General features: G+C 40.7%; 1 protein-coding gene across 1 annotated transcript in view; it reads right to left on the bottom strand.

The window, feature by feature from the left end:
* LOC124862933 (small integral membrane protein 22-like) overlaps positions 1–16,358 on the bottom strand; it is a 102,555-nt gene that overhangs the window by 80,059 nt on the left and 6,138 nt on the right. Inside the window, exon 3 of the mRNA XM_047357145.1 lies at positions 4,056–4,058. The gene's annotated coding sequence lies outside the window, so the exon portion shown is untranslated. The remainder of the gene's footprint in view (positions 1–4,055; positions 4,059–16,358) is intronic.

Here is a 16,358-nt window from a genome sequence, read left to right on the forward strand (position 1 = left end):
ACATTGAAAAATACCAGTACTGACAAGAAAAAATGTCGGTAAATATTTCAGGAAACCTGGAAATTGTGGCTTCTACTTCTGATAATTCACAAAAGCACAATGACATCTTAAAACGTAAGTAAGTAAGTATCATTAAATGCATGTGAATGTTCTCAAATTTTGTTTATATATATTGTATATTTGTTTCTTTTGTCATAGAACCCACCGCTGATGACCTTGATGATTTCATCTTGACACAATCAGATTATGGTAAGTAAATGTTAAATGCAATAAAATATATATATATATATATATATATATATTATAGTTAACCCTTGACAATGTTTCAATTTATAGATTTGATGAGAGAGGTAAACCCGAATGATCAAGTTGGAGGGTTCAGCGGCTGGAATCGACAGTCAAAATTAAGAAGGCGAATTATTTCCAAACAAGAAAAACTTTCTTTTAATACAGAAATTACGACAGATTCTTTGAATACCCCCCCCCCCCGTCAATTATCATCATTTCCCCTGAAGACACACCGGATAAGTTACCGGCACCACCAGAAAGTAAGTAAGTCCTAAGAACTATCTATTTTTTCTTTGAGAGTGAATGTATTTTAAACCTCAGATAAAAAACTGTTTACAGATTCGACTGAGAGCTCTGTGGAAGACATAGTTGTCGAGCAGGAGCAAGGTAAGGAAATAAAAATGAAATAAAAACAATATATATATATATATATATATATATATATATATGTATTTTAAGCATAGTTCAATAAAATGTCATATAAACCTGTTTACAGATACATCCAAAGATGCCACATTGAATCCGCCCACCAGAAGGTCGCTTTTCAAAGATCAAGACAGCTTTCAGCAGAACGGCACAGTTTCAGTCCAACAAGAAGTGAAATCTGGAGGTTTTACCGCAAAGAATCGGAGTAAGATTAAAAAAAAACTTGTGTATTTTAAAAACTATTTTCGTTTTTATTTATGAACGCTGTGCTGCGCAGCGTAAGATAACTTTTATTGTCTTCTGTTTTTACAGAATATTTAACCCCGGCCAAAAGACAGCGACTCTTTGCGCTACAAAGCAGAGCAACGCTAGTGAGTGGTTTAATGAACGGTACGTTTTAATTCATACATACATACTGAATAAATTTTAATTCCCCTTTTTTTTTTTTTTTTTTTTTTTTTTTTTTTTTTCAGCTTTAATGTGATTATTTCATTATTACATATTTTTATTTATTTATTTTTTGTTCATTCTCCATACAGAGGTAACGTTGATGGTAGGACAGATTGGATACAGAAACGGACAACGCAGGAAGACAGTCTCTACAGCCTCACGGAATCTTCGTAATAAGGCCTCATCGTTAACGCTTCTGGCAGCATGTCAGATTCTGTTAAAGAAGCATTTTGGTGACATCAAGGTGATTTTAAACTGAACTGATCACTGTGTTTTTTTTTTTTTTTTTTTTTTTTTTTTTTTTTCTGTAGGTTAGTTTTATTTTTATTTTGTTTCTTATGTTCATAGAAAATGGATAACCGAATCAGACTTGCCCTGGATGAAATAAGAAATTTAGTTAATGAACTTAACGAAATTCCCGTTAATGCAGAAGAAAATAGCACACCGTCTCCACACAGCATTGAGGAAAATGATCAGAATCTTTCTACGTCACACGCCGCAGATCGGCACGGGGGTCATTTTAATACCGATGTAGCAGTTAGTTCTGATCAAGTAATCAGACTTGCCCTGGATGAAATAAGAAATTTAGTTAATGAACTTAACAAAATCCCCGTTAATGCATCTCCTGCTAACAGTGAAAATTTAATAAATGAACATCAGCACGGTGACGTTTTAAACGTAATCAATCAGGCTCTTTCCGATTTGAACAGCGAACCGTCTCCACACAGCAGCATTGAGGAAAATTATCAGAATCTTTCTACGTCACACGCCGCAGATCGGCACGGTGACGTTTTAAACGTAATCAATCAGGCTCTTTCCGATTTGAACAGCGAACCGTCTCCACACAGCAGCATTGAGGAAAATGATTCACCTGACAGTCATCAGAATCTTTCTACGTCACACGCCGCAGATCAGCACGGGGGTCATTTCAATACGGGAGTAGCGGTTAGTTCTGATCAAATAGAGCGAGATCCTCCAGCTGTGGTTGAACGTGAACATTTTAATAACCATGAAATAAGGAGACCTTTTACCATACCGCCGCCCTGTCCAAGTAACGTTCCAGATTTAGCAGCATTCTATACAGACATCATGTGTATTATAATTGAATTAGCCGACGCTGCGAGATCGTTAACCAGACGTAACGACGTTGTGCAGCTGGAATTAGTGGGTGAAAATCTCAATCGTCACATCACATTTACTGTTACAGATGATGGAAATATGATCCTGCCTGCTTTCGAAAACTTCCTCGACGATTTAGTACAATCGAATGCAAATATACCTGTAGATAATAACATGGAATTTGTTCTTCAGGTTGTTAATGACCCAGCAGGAGGTTCTAAGCGTAAAGCTGCAGGAACGTTAGACTGTGAACTGTTTAATAAGAAAATGCGTCATTTGTATATTATAAACAATACCGGTAATCAGTTATGTTTTGCAATCAGCCTCGCACACGTCTCTGATCCTGAGCTCACGGATCACCGTGCTGTAGAACTGGGGAGGAGATGGCAGCATCAGGCAGGCCTCGACGAGCAAACAGCAGTTACTTTTAGTGATATTGGTAAATTTGAAACCATTCTGAAGAGAAAAATTGTAGTGTTTCACAGAACCACGGGCTCTACTGCTCTGTGTAAATTTGAGACCAGTTTCCCCGATCGTTCAAACCCTCTGTTTTTGCTGTTATTTCAAGGTCATTACTATGGGATAAAAAATCTCAAAGGTTTTATGGGGTGCAGATATATTTGTAATTACTGTTACGCCAGCTATCAGAATGCCAATACACACCATTGTGAAGGTTATTGTCCAGTGTGTCGAACATATAAATGTATGCAAGAGATTAGCAATCCTGTAAGCTGTGCAGGCTGTCAAAGAATCTGTCGTAATTCTTCATGTTTCAGCAGACACAGGGAACCGCGCATCAGAAATAGTGCTGAAAGGCCTATGAGTGACTGTGAGTTGGTAAAACTGTGTAAAGTATGCAAACGGATATACGTTATTCCAATCAGTAAACCGAATAAACCACACGTGTGTAATGTAAAATGCAGTATTTGCGGTGAAAATGTACCCCCCAGCCTAGACATTACATGCGATGATCATAAGTGTTACATTCTGCCTTGCAGTGCAATTAATCAGCTTGATGATAAACTGATTTTTTATGATTTCGAATGCCTCGTCAATGAGAGCGGCGTGCATACCCCCTTTCTGGTCTGTGCTAAAACGTTGAAAGGTGATGAATGGTACGCTTATGGACTGAATTGCACCCAAAAATTTCTCCTGCATTTCAGGAGGCCAATGTACAAAGGTTACACCTTAATAGCGCACAATGCGCGGGGGTACGATGGTTACCTGATTCTCACAGCAATGCTGCAGTTAGGCATTAAACCACATATCGTCATGGTAGGGAGTAAAGTTCTCTGTTTAACCAACCCTGATTACAGGTTAAAATACATTGATAGCCTGTCCTTCATGTGCATGAAGCTTAGTGCCATGCCGAAAGCGTTAGGCTTTACCGATCAAAGCAAGGGTTTTTTTCCCCACCTATTTTCCTCTGAACAACATCTCCAGTATGTGGGGGCTTTTCCTCCTCCATCCTGCTACGCTGTAGAACGCATGAGTCTTCAAGAACAACAGGTGTTTAGCAGCTGGTACAGAGAAGCGAGCAAAGAGGTCTTTGACTTTAAGAAAGAAGCTATTCGTTATTGTAAAAATGACGTTGAAATTCTTTTTCAAGGATGCTTAAAATTCAGAGACGAGTTCTTTAAGGAGACAAGTGTGGATCCGTTTAAAAGTATCACAATAGCATCAGCCTGCATGAAGGTTTTTGTAACCAATTTCCTTCCTCCTCAAACCTTAGCCATTCCATCACCTCTGGACTACAGACGTAGCAGTAAAACGTTCTCCAGCGCGTCCATTCAATGGCTCGGCTGGATTGCAGACAGCAGAGCCATATTTATCGAGCATGCATTAAATAGGGGTGAAAAGAAAATCGGGCCATATTCAGTGGATGGGTATGCAGAGATTAACGGTGTCAAAGTTGCGTTTGAATTTTATGGCTGTTTTTTCCACGGCTGTAAAAAGTGTTACATGCCTCATGACAAGTGTCCGTTGAGAGGGGTCGCATTTGAACAGTTTTACGCAGCCACTGTTGAGAGAAGCAAGGTGTTACAAACTGTGTACGGCCTTCGTCTCGAAGTCATATGGGAGCATGAGTGGATTGAAATGAAAAAATCAGACCCAGGGGTGATCAGCTTTCTTGAGAAAGTTAATGCACCCGAACCGCTATCCCCCCGGGATGCGCTGTATGGTGGGCGCACCTGTCCTATGAAGTTGAGGTACACAGCGGAACCGGATGAAACTGTACACTATGTGGATTACACATCTCTGTACCCTTATGTAAACGCCAACTGCGTTTTTCCCCTCGGACACCCCACCATCATTTACAAAGATTTTGATGACCCCAGCAGCTACTTCGGTATAATCAAAGCTGTGGTCTACCCACCACGTAACCTGTTGTTCCCTGTTTTATCTTACAGAACATCCCAAGGTAAACTTGTGTTCACTCTCTGCCGCTCATGCGCTGAATTAAATAACCAGTCAGGTCCCTGCATGCATAATGATCAAGAAAGAGCTTTGATGGGAGTGTGGGCGAGTGTAGAACTCTGTAAAGCTTTGGAGTGTAGTTATCGTCTTGCTAAAATCACAGAGGTGTGGCATTTTGAAAAGAGAAGTGATACAATCTTTAAAGGTTACATTCATTGCTTTTTAAAGGGTAAGCAGGAGGCTTCAGGCTATCCGTCTGAAGCAGTGGATCAGGAGAGTAAGTCAAAGTATATAAGCGACTACAAACTGCATCAGGGCATCCAATTAGACCCTGAGAAATCGAGATGAATCCTGCCAAAAGGCAGGTTGCAAAATTGTGTTTAAACAGTTTTTGGGGGAAATTTGCGCAAAGAAGTGATCTGTCTCAGACCACAGTCATCACTAACCCTGAAGACTTTTTCAGCTTCATGTTCTCGAGTAAATACAGGGTTAACTATTTTCATTTTTTCAACCCTGAAATGTGTGTAGTGCAGTGGAACTACAGCAAACGTGTCATATATCCACCAAGTAAGACAAATAATGTGTTTATAGCAGCATTCACCACCGCTTATGCACGTTTAAAACTTCTCAGCAGCATGGAGAAGTTACAGGACAGATTGATTTATATTGACACGGACAGTTTGATTTATGTGACAAAAAGTGGTGAAACTCCTCTGGAATTGGGGAATTATCTGGGTGATCTTACTGACGAGTTAGATGGTGACAGCATTTCGGAGTTTGCATCGACAGGACCCAAGAGTTATGCATACCAGACCAAAAACCGTAAAAATGTAATGATACGTGCTAAAGGCATCACTCAGACGCATGAATGCAGCGAGAGGGTCAATTTTGACAGCATCAAAGGGCTGGTCGAGGGCTACTTACAGGGGTCAAGTGAGGGTGTCATTGAAATCCCCCAGCACACGATCAGGAGGGATAAAAAGAGATTCCGTTTGACAAACGCGACATTTCTTAAAAAGTTTCGACTGGTGTATGATAAGAGACGTCTTTTTTCTGACGGGACAACTCTGCCTTTCGGTTATTAGAGTTGAAGAAGAAATAAAATAAAAAGTCACATGGATTTACAGGAGATTGATTTTGATCCTAGATTTAGAGCCCCTTTCTCATGTATGATAGTTGGACCCAGCGGCTGCGGGAAAACTTTCTTTGTAAAAAGTATTTTACAAAACTGTAATCATGTCATGGATATTGTTCCAGAAAATATTGTATGGATTTACACATCTTTTCAACCCATGTATGCTGAATTGCAGAAGATGAATAAAAATATTACCTTTGTGGAAGGATTGCCTCATTCTTTTGAAGATGAAAACCTGTTTCCTCCTGATCAGAATCATCTGATTATTCTAGACGATGTTATTGCTCAAGCCTCAGATGATGAAAACGTGATGAAGGTCTTTACCCAGTTTCGTCACCATCGTAATATGAGTGTTATGATGTTGACTCAGAATGTTTTTCATCAGGGGAAGTTCAGTCGCACTATTAGTTTGAACTGTAATTATATGGTGTTGTTTAAGAACCCGAGAGATAAGCTGCAGCTGAATATACTGGCCCGCCAAATGTTTCCATCTCAAAAGGGTCTCTTCTTGGAGAGTTTTGAAGACGCAACGAGAGAAGCTCATGGATATTTAATCATCGATTTTACGCCTACCTGCCCAGAACATTTCAGACTGAGAACGGGGATACTTCCTCAGCAGTGGCCTGCTGTGTACGTACCCAGAACAAAGTAAGTCATCATGTCAGCGCGTATAAAAAGGAATTTACCATTATTCAGAGCTTTGTACCAGGCCTGTCCACAGAAACGTAAAGATATTCTCGCACACTGCTCTCCCGACTTTATTCAGGCTCTGTGCGAGATTGCACTGAATATCCTAAAAGGTAACATTAAACTATCACCCTCTCAACACCGACAAAAGAAATATCATCAGATTGTTGGGTGATAAAAGAACCGGGATAAAAACTAAACAGTTGGCTCTCAAAAAGCAACGAGGTGGTTTTATTCTGCCCATCTTAACGGCTCTTGCACCCTTGATCGGTGATCTAGTGGGTGGAATCATCAGGAGATAATGTCTCTCAGAACATCGCAGATGTTTCTCATTTCCCCTCATCAATTCAAGCGTCTGACCCAGTCAGACACGTCCATCAGACAGACGGCGGAGGAGAATTTGGATGCTGAAATGAGAGCGATATTAAACGAGCCGGGTTTGACTTCTTATGAAAAAATCAAGAGATACGATGCTCTTCTCCAGAGGTATCTGACTTTACTTAAGCAAGGTGTCAAAGAAGAAAAACAGCGGGTCAGTTTAACGCTGCAGCGTGACACAGAGGTTCCTGAACATGAGCGGTCCCAAGAAAAACAAGGCCCAGGGCAGGACGAGGCCCCTAAGGATCAGGTTCTTACGGAAGTACTGAAAAGCCTTCCTAAACACAATCGTAAAAATGCCGAGTACATTTTGAAGAAATTATCCGAAAGAAGTGAGAGTTGGACTTCGCGAGGTGAATTTGTATTTAACGGAAATATTATAAAGGGGTCCCACATGATTGATTTGTTGAAAAATCTCATGCTTCCGTTTAAAAAATCTGGAGCATCACAAACCCGAGGATGGTCTGATTTTCTACACTCCATGTCAGAAGTAAACATACCTATATCTTCAGTCATTAACCCTTATGCTCGTGAAGAATATAGACGTTTCAAAACAGAGGGTACATCGATTGAAAATGGGGGTACACCCCCCAGCGTTAAGCAGAGAAGAAAAAGAAGAAGAAGGCAGATAACTCATTCTCCCTACTGGTCGAGATCTGAGCTGGAAGATCCAAAAAATGCTGATGGGAGATCAAAAAGGTCTCTTCGTAAGACGACACTACCACCCCGATGGATTACATTTTCACCATAAACCGTTATAAGAAAAATGAAACATGTAGTCTATTTCTTTTATTCAATAAAATATTTATTGATTATATTTTTCAAGTCTAACTTCGTTCTCTACTTCACACACTAACATATGATATCATTACACAAATATTAAATCATAAGAAGAAAAAAAAAACAAACAATGAAAAAAAAAATAAGACATTTTAAATTCCATAACAATCCAGAAACATCTCCAAAGAGCATGTTCCGTGAGTATAAAATGTACAACTTTGATTAATGACACATTTCTGATATTTTTTCACAAAGTTAGATACCATTAAATCATTCTTAATCACATCTCCGGTGTATTTCGACAACACTTGCTGCATTGATAATCCGCACGCTCTATGACATAGATAAAAAATGCAATGGTGACCGCACACAGTGGACAGAGTGTTTTGAAGCTGATACAATATTTTTGAGGATCTGTCTTCTAAAAATGTTACGATGCTTGACGGGTAGAACTCGAAATCCGGAGAGAATCCATAAGAGTCAAAAAAGCTGGATTGACCATTCTCATCCAATGTCAGAGCTAGCCAGTGTTCCCCCGGCATGTGTGAAGGATGTGTATTCACGATAAAGTAGGCCGGCCCTGGGAATTTGTCAGCTAGCAGCGGCAGCTGGTCGCACGGCCACACACCGCAAAACAAATCTCCCAGCAGATGACGCATCAGGCTCTCAATTTCATGATTATTCATGCCTGATTAGATTAATAATAATCCACCAGCACACGCCTCTTTGAATCAATCTCTAAAATAGAATCATAACAAGCGTAGATGATCAGCGTGGTGGTATATGGCAACGGGTTTCTGAAGCGCATTTCCAATCTTAAATTCCCACTGGAAACTGGAGATAGAGCATCTGTGTCCTCACCCGGGTTAAGATTAAATGTGAATAGAGAGTATCCTTGATTAAATTCCTGACGTGATATACTCAGTGGAAGATCTTTTAGATGTCGTCCTGTAGCCGTAAACAAGTTGTAATACTCTCTCACTGAATGACCTTGGTTAAAATTTGGCTGGAAGGCTTTAGCAGGAATTTGTCTGCCATCCTTACACAAAGCTAAATATTCCATATCAAAATGATTAAAGTAAAACGGATTGAGATTGCGTGTTCCTGTAAAAGTGTCATGATCCAGTAACGCAATCACCACATACTTGGGAAAGATGCCTAAGAAAAGATTCTCTTGGTTGCATACCCTTGAATTTTCAGGGATGGAATATGTTTTTACATTCACACGTGAAAGTGGATACAGAGCATTTGCTTTCATTAAAGCTGAAGCGTGCCCCAGTCGTACAGCTGGAGAGACAGTAACTTTTTTGATAAAAAGAGATGCTCCTAATATCCTGAGTTTGTAAGTGGAGTCTCTTGCGGCCATGAGACAAAAGGCATCGTTGGCTCTTGTAAGTTTAATTTTAAGGTCAACAGAGTTTAAAAGAAGTCTCTCGCAGAAAAATATGTCTGCATGCAGGGGGCCTAGGAGATGTACCTCCCTGGAATTTGCCGTAAAGCCTGCTCTGCTGTTAAGACCTTGGTTAGGGCCGTTAGTTGTAACAATAGAGTTCAGAGCACCTGCAGTGTCTTTATAAAAAAGACCAGAGCTAAACTGGGTTTTTAAAGAATCCTCAGAAAAGTTTAACAATGTCTCAATCATGGCTCTATATGGATGTGTAGCGCTGGATTGTGAAATCATTCGATCTCCGAAAGTGACGTCACACTGACTGAAGATGGTGTTTAACGGGTAGTTGATGAGCCCTACAGGTGCATCATCTGGCAGGTTTGTTCCATCCTCGTTAGTAATTTTCACTCTGAGATGCAACAGCGTATCGTTGAGATCCAGATACTTTTCTCCGTCTCCCGGAATGAAAAACTCGATCGGGCCTCCATCAGGGATTGCTGATAAAGGCTGGATCTCGGTGTAAATTTTATCTTCGATCGATAGCTGCGTCATCGGGGCAGAAAATAAGTCCAACTCTGCCAGCGTGCACTCTGATGATTTGTTATGTAAAAGAGCCATTATTTAAATATATCAAAACTTGCGGATGACTTCCTTCCTCTTCGTTTGTCAGCTGCGACTGATCTCTTTTTTCGCGTTTGTCGTTGTTTTTAACCGTCCTTAAACGATCACCAGGGGGTCTTGTTCTGGGTCTTTTCGATAAAACCATAATTCCTGAACCTTCTTGACCGTCGGTGTGTGTAGAACCACTCATTTTACTCACGGCTCTACCGATGACATCCGAAGCGATATTTGATGCAGCCGTTTTAAGATGGGGTTTTTGCAATTGCAAATCCTTTTTTAACCAGAGGGGATACGAAGCGGAATAATTTTGAAAATAATGATCCAATTCTGCGTCCGTACATGACCGGGGCCCCATAAAACCCTGGCAGATTACCGCCTGATTGACTTACATAGTAATTTACAAAGCGATTTGGATTACGTCTCAGACTTAGCTGTGCCATGTTCTCTCTTGCCTGCTTGATGCAGTGTTGAATGACCAGCGTAATATGAATGATAACCAATCAATCTTAGAGGTTAAATACATATCTCTGGAATAGTTTATACAAATAAAATTTATCTCAGGCTACGTTGTGATATCACCGGTCTGAAGTGTAGTCTTATGACGGTCTTTCCATAGACGAAATTTACAGGAACGTTTTGGTCCGATTTAATTTCTATATTGATATTTTCAATATGTCTTCTGGAGACTGGAAGGTAGTGGGCGGGGTTAAACGTCTGAGTAATCATATCACTGAATTTGCCTTGTACTTTGACGGTCCGCAGTAAAGGTGCAAAAGTGTCGCCTACTATTTGTGGGCTGACCACGTCGCTGTAACAGTATAGGTGATAGAAACCAGCCTTTATATCCGCCGGAAAAGGAGCCAGTTTTGGTTCAGAAACATGAATCCATTCCCCTGGTTTCACGCCCATCATATAAGCTAGAGTGCTGAAGAAGCGTATTTCATACGGACTGTTTGCTTGAAATGCAAATCTCTTTTGAACTTTGCTGAATTTAATGCGTAAACCCGATTTCAATTTTTTGAAAAACATTCCCATCTCTGTCTCGAGTTGAATAACGCTGTTATAGTAGCCACTTCTGATCCTTTGCGTATTGATCTCCACATCACCAACCTTCCTCCATTCAAAGTAGGCATCATAATCCGGTAAATTATGCCATGTATGAGGGTATGAGATCTCTGCTAATGCAACCATCCATTGGCCTTCTAAATCAATATGTTGAGCTAAATTTACACGGAAACGTGAACTGGTATTATTTTTAAACACTTCCATGCTAGCATTAGATGGAAGAGTAACGTAAAAGCCATCATCCTCTACCTGATGGTTCATGATGCTGTGTCAACTGTGAGGTTTAGTGCAAACCTTTTTTATACGTTTCGAAGTTCATCAAACTTGATCCAACTGTTGAATTTCTCAGGCCAGTTTTTCCAGCTTACAAAAACCTGTTTGACTCCCTTGACCGTACGTTGTTTTAATATTTTTTCCACTTGATACATCTTGTTGTTAAATATTTTTACTTTTTGAAGTTCCTCAGCGTAAAAGGAACCCTCGATAGGTTCTCCATCCAAATCTTTGAGTTTGTATACAGGAGGAGAACGGGGTATCCGGTCATACACTGTAAACACTTCATCCGTAAAACTCTGTTCGTATTTTTTGTCAAACACTCCATGGACCTTGGATATTCTGACAAGATCCCCTTGTTTAAACGTTGTCACTGAGTCCTTGCAATATCTGTTGGACTTGACATCATACAGATTCTGAAACACTTGAAAGGCATTTTCTGGGGTCACTTCCATAGGGCTCATTTTAATGCTGGAGTGGTAGGAATGGTTGTAGCTTCTAGCTAGGTTTTGCAGTACATCGACGTACCGCCGGGTATTGTTAGCTGTAAAATATCTCCACATCCTTGTTTTTAATGTGCGGTTAAATCTCTCGACCACTGAAGCTTTTGCTTCACTCGCTGTGGCAAAATGTTCAATACCGTGTTTCTCCATTAAAACTTTAAATTTCTTGTTAAAAAATTCTTTACCGGCATCAGTCTGAAGTTTTTTGGGGATCTGACTTTCTGTAAAAACTGATTCAAATGCCTTTACCACCTCAGCGGCTGTTTTCCTCTTCAAAACTCGTATATACGCCCTTTTTGAAAAGATGTCAATGACTGTTAATAAATAATTATAACCATCATTTTCCATGGCCAGAGCTTGCATGTCACAGAGATCAGCCTGGAACTGCCTCAATGGTCTGGTGACAAAAACTCTGTTTCTCAGGAACTTTATTCTTGCAGGTTTATGTAGAGTATAGGTATCTTCTCCTGATAAAAAATCTTTAACTTTTTCAACCGCAACCTTCTTTCCCGTTTCATCTTGCATAACCCTCCTCAGCCTATCTACACCCCCAAAACTTCCCGGATTTGAAGGGCTATAATATACTTTCTTCATCAGCCGTCTTCCTGCCATCTCTGCCTTATGCTCACTCTGCCGATTACTTGTTAAATAATGAGAAAAAACACACAGGAGGGTAGCTTTATCCTTATTTTTATTTTATTTTATTTTTTTAATTTAATATAAACAAAAAACAACCAGAAAACAAAATCAGATAAAATGCAGATGAATTCAAACACTACTAGCTTTTTAAACAACACTTTTGGGAAAGGTTACTATGTTCCTACTTTAATTGTATTTAATAGTAAAAAGAAAAAAGAAGAAAAATCATATAATGCAGATTAACTAAAGTACTGGAATACTAAAAATGATACAACAACAAGTCATCAAACATGTGAGATCAGTTTGTCAGTCCATAGCACTCTGAAACAGAGTTAAGTTGTTTGAGATGTTTCTCATCGACCATGCGATCATAAACGTGCGCTATTGCACTGTGGATGCCTTGTACCGATTTCAGTTCATATAAAACCGTCTTGGCAATCGTCTTCACTCTGAAGTCATCCGCTTGTATGCTTCGAAGTACCAGAAGATTCTGAATAGCAGGAATGAGTTTGGGGGTTACGAGTCGTCGTACGATGCGTTGAAAGTTGACTTGGTAATAATCCTCCCCCAGTACCTCCAGGCAATGGTGTTGACGCTGGCTTGGGTGGTTCGTTTTACATCCATAGCAGGTTTCTCTGAGATAGTTCAAAGAGGTTATGTTGAATAAATGAAGTATCGCTGTTTTCACCGTATTGATGAGGGTGGTTGAGAACCAACCGTCAATTTCGTCCTCCTGGTTACTCTCATCCTCTGCTGAAGGCTGAGGGTCCTCCATCGGTTCCAGGGTTTGTGTAGGGGCTTCGGTAGAGGGTGAGTAGCCGGTGGCTACCTCCTCCTCCACGACCACCTTCATGTCTTCAGGCAGGACATTCACGTCTACAGACTCAGCCATGAATAGCGGTGATGGTGAGCAGAGGTCTGGAGAAAGCGGTAGATATTTCATGTTGTATCCTGTAGGTGATGCAGGACTGTAGTGGTTCTCTGAGAATGAGGATGTTGAGGTGGATGGTGAGAAGAGGTCAGGGGAAGGCGGATGATATGGTCCAATGTTGAAGCTTTCATCGTGCTCAGGAGAGAAGTGGATCTCTGCTCGGTGGTTGTAGAGATCCCTGTATGGTGTCGGTCCACTCATTCTCATGATACGATTCTCAGTGTCTGTGAGCTTGCAGTTATCCCCCCGTATATATATCATAGGAAGGGGCGTGTCCTCAGAAGAGGGTTCGTTCTAAACGTAAAACAGGAAACGTCAGCGTTTTTTTTCACTGACATGACATCGATCCAACTTCGTGACTTTTGGAAAAGGTCGGAAAGACGATGTCCAATTTCACTCATCTTCTCTGCCCAAGCTTCAAACGGCAGAGCCAGCATTGTCTTGAATACGCCGCAGTCTTGATTGAAAGCCTCCAACACAAACAGATCTGAGGGACTCGTCCGGTTGTTCCTGCGTCGGCTTGCCCGAAAAGACCAGCGGCCATTTGCTGTGGTTTTTGACCCCCACACTGCGCTAAAGAGAGGTTCTCTCTCAGCTATTTCAACATCGGATGGTATATGAAACATTCTCGCCCGTTTTACAGGTCGAGGAGACAGTTCATTTTCTTCTTCTTCTTCTTCCTCCCTCTCCTGCCTTGAGACTGTTTCAGGGCTATCATTAAGGTGCGGGATTGCAAGCTTTAACACAGCCCAGTCGCTGTGGGTGAGTGTACACAGAGCCAGTGATCCATTAAATACCTCATCTTGATCCAATTGATACAGGCAAAGCTCTCCTATTTCATACATGAAAATATAACCCCAGCTGCCAACCAGGCCATATGGCTCCAAAGACCATTCTTCCTGCAGAGTCTTGAACGGGGGTCTTTGTACCCTGCAGATGTAGTATGTTGATTTCTTAGGAGCATTCAATTCACGGGATGAATACTGGTAGACGGTCACTGGGGTTTCGCACAGAACTGACATACCTCTTGGCCGAACCGAGGTCTGATTTTCAACCATGGTTGTTGAAGTTGATTTTGGATCCTCATCATCGGTAGAGTATGTCACGACGGGAATTCCGATAGGTATCTCCGTTGAGGAAGTATATGATGCAGTTGCTTGTTCATCATCATCATCTTGGCACGCGTTGCGTTTCTCCTCCGCTTGACGATAAACTCTCTTAACTCTAGCCATTGTTGAACGGGTGTTCTTTTTTTTCCAACGAATGCTGCATGTAAAGTGCAGAGTTTTATCTCTGTATTTAAAGTAAACACTAAGGCACGCCCTATTGTTTTCATTGAGTTATTCAAGGTTTAACGATGCTTACAAACACACCCCCTCTATTTTTAATTGGTGCTGATGCCAAACAGTTTCCGCTAATACCATATTTGTCTTGTTCTATTTATAACAAACACACCCCTGTGTTTTAATTGACTCATTTAAGGTATTGCCCCTAATGACGACAACCAATCAGCATCCACTGTTACGCCCCCCTTGGACACACCACCTGCTTGACCACGTGACCTCCTGCCCACGTGGCAACCACATGGCGCCCATATGGCCCCCACCGGAAATCCCGCCCTCACCGGAAGTCCCACCCACCTGTCAAAAAGTTTGATGAAAGGGTGTACTTAAATTCTCTGGCCTGTATTCTGTTTTTGCCCTGATTTGGACAGGTAACAATCCTTTTACTAAGCCTATGTCAGTAGGGTCTTTTGACCATAACTTATCAGGGACTTCACTCAAAAACTGTTCCTTCTGTTCAGTAAGGTATATTTCTCATTGTTGCTTTGTATGCAAATGTATCCCTTCCTGCACTGTCCAGAATAATGGCTTCCTAGTCAATCCTGTGGATGCACTGATTTCTGTATTCATTGTTGTTGCAAACCAGTCTGTGGCATCTTTTCCCCTCTGCACTATTCTTCCCATGTCCTGCCACTTGAGTTCTTTATCCTTGAATAAAGATATGTGTGGAGATGTCCACATTTTGCAGAGCTTCCTAGTGTCTTCCGCTAACACTACTTCAGCAACTGACGTACTCTTCCCATCTGCATAAACATAAGTTACCATAACTTTTGTAGGGGTTACTTTAGTTAATGCTTCTTCATAAGTTTTATCTGGTCCAAGAGTATTTTTATACCACATGGTAATATGTAGATCATCTGGTGCCATCTGATCTTGTAGTCGAGTAATGACATTTCTTCCTTCTGTTAATAAAGCTGTCCCTACGTCTAGGGGTGGCTTATTTGGAACATCCAGTGAGTAGTGGTAAAGGTGGTCTCACTCCTTTTAACACGAAATAATCTCCTTGGCTGAGTTCTGCTTTTCTCTTTACTACAATATGTCCTTCTGAGGTCAGAATTAATGCTAACCCCAGATGTAGTAATCCATCTCGTCCCAATAGATTCACCGGACACTCAGGGAACATTAGAATAGATAGCTTACATGTCTGTCCATTGGGATCTCTTATCCAAACTGGTTCAGACTCACAGACTTGTGTCAATTTCCCACTAGCTGACCTTACTGTTATTTGCTGATCACTAAGTCTGGAATTTGGGATTGTTTCTCTACAGGTGGTCCTGCATTCTCCGGTATCACAAAGAAAAGTAATTGATTTTCCATTCAACAGTAAGGTAACTTCAGGTTTTATGCTATCTAGGGAGAGAAGGTCCTGGAAATTTAGGAGGACATCCTTCCCCTTGTCTTCTTGTTGAAAAAAGGTGTTGGCTATCTTTTTTTTTTTTTTATCCTTCATTACTTTTTCTGCATGGAGGGCATGATTAACATAGTCTTCTAGATTTGCTGTGGGGAACCCTATAAAATGTCTCCTTACCCAGGTATTAATTGCATCCCTGGAACCAGCAGGTAGTGCATTTTTTTAACTGCTGTCGATAAGCTCCTTGCTCGTTTTCATTTTCTTGTAGACCACTATGTATTTTAAACAATTTTGTCAGTATAATCCTATATTCCTCAAAAGGTTCTTCCTCTTTTTGTTTCACTCTGGCTATTTCTGCGTCACTATGTTTGTTCTGCTGTTAAAAAGAGTAAAATATTTTCTAAGGTTACACAGAGAAAAAAAACGTGTCATGCCAGGAATCTCCGTGACACGCTGTATCAACAGCCTTCAGCGTCTCAAAACAATAATAAAAAAATAAACACAAATAAAACATACTCACATATTTACCAAAGGGAATCATTTTAGCCCATCCAATCCTGTCAA

Source organism: Girardinichthys multiradiatus, chromosome X, assembly GCF_021462225.1.
Source record: "Girardinichthys multiradiatus isolate DD_20200921_A chromosome X, DD_fGirMul_XY1, whole genome shotgun sequence".
Classification (NCBI taxonomy): domain Eukaryota; kingdom Metazoa; phylum Chordata; class Actinopteri; order Cyprinodontiformes; family Goodeidae; genus Girardinichthys; species Girardinichthys multiradiatus.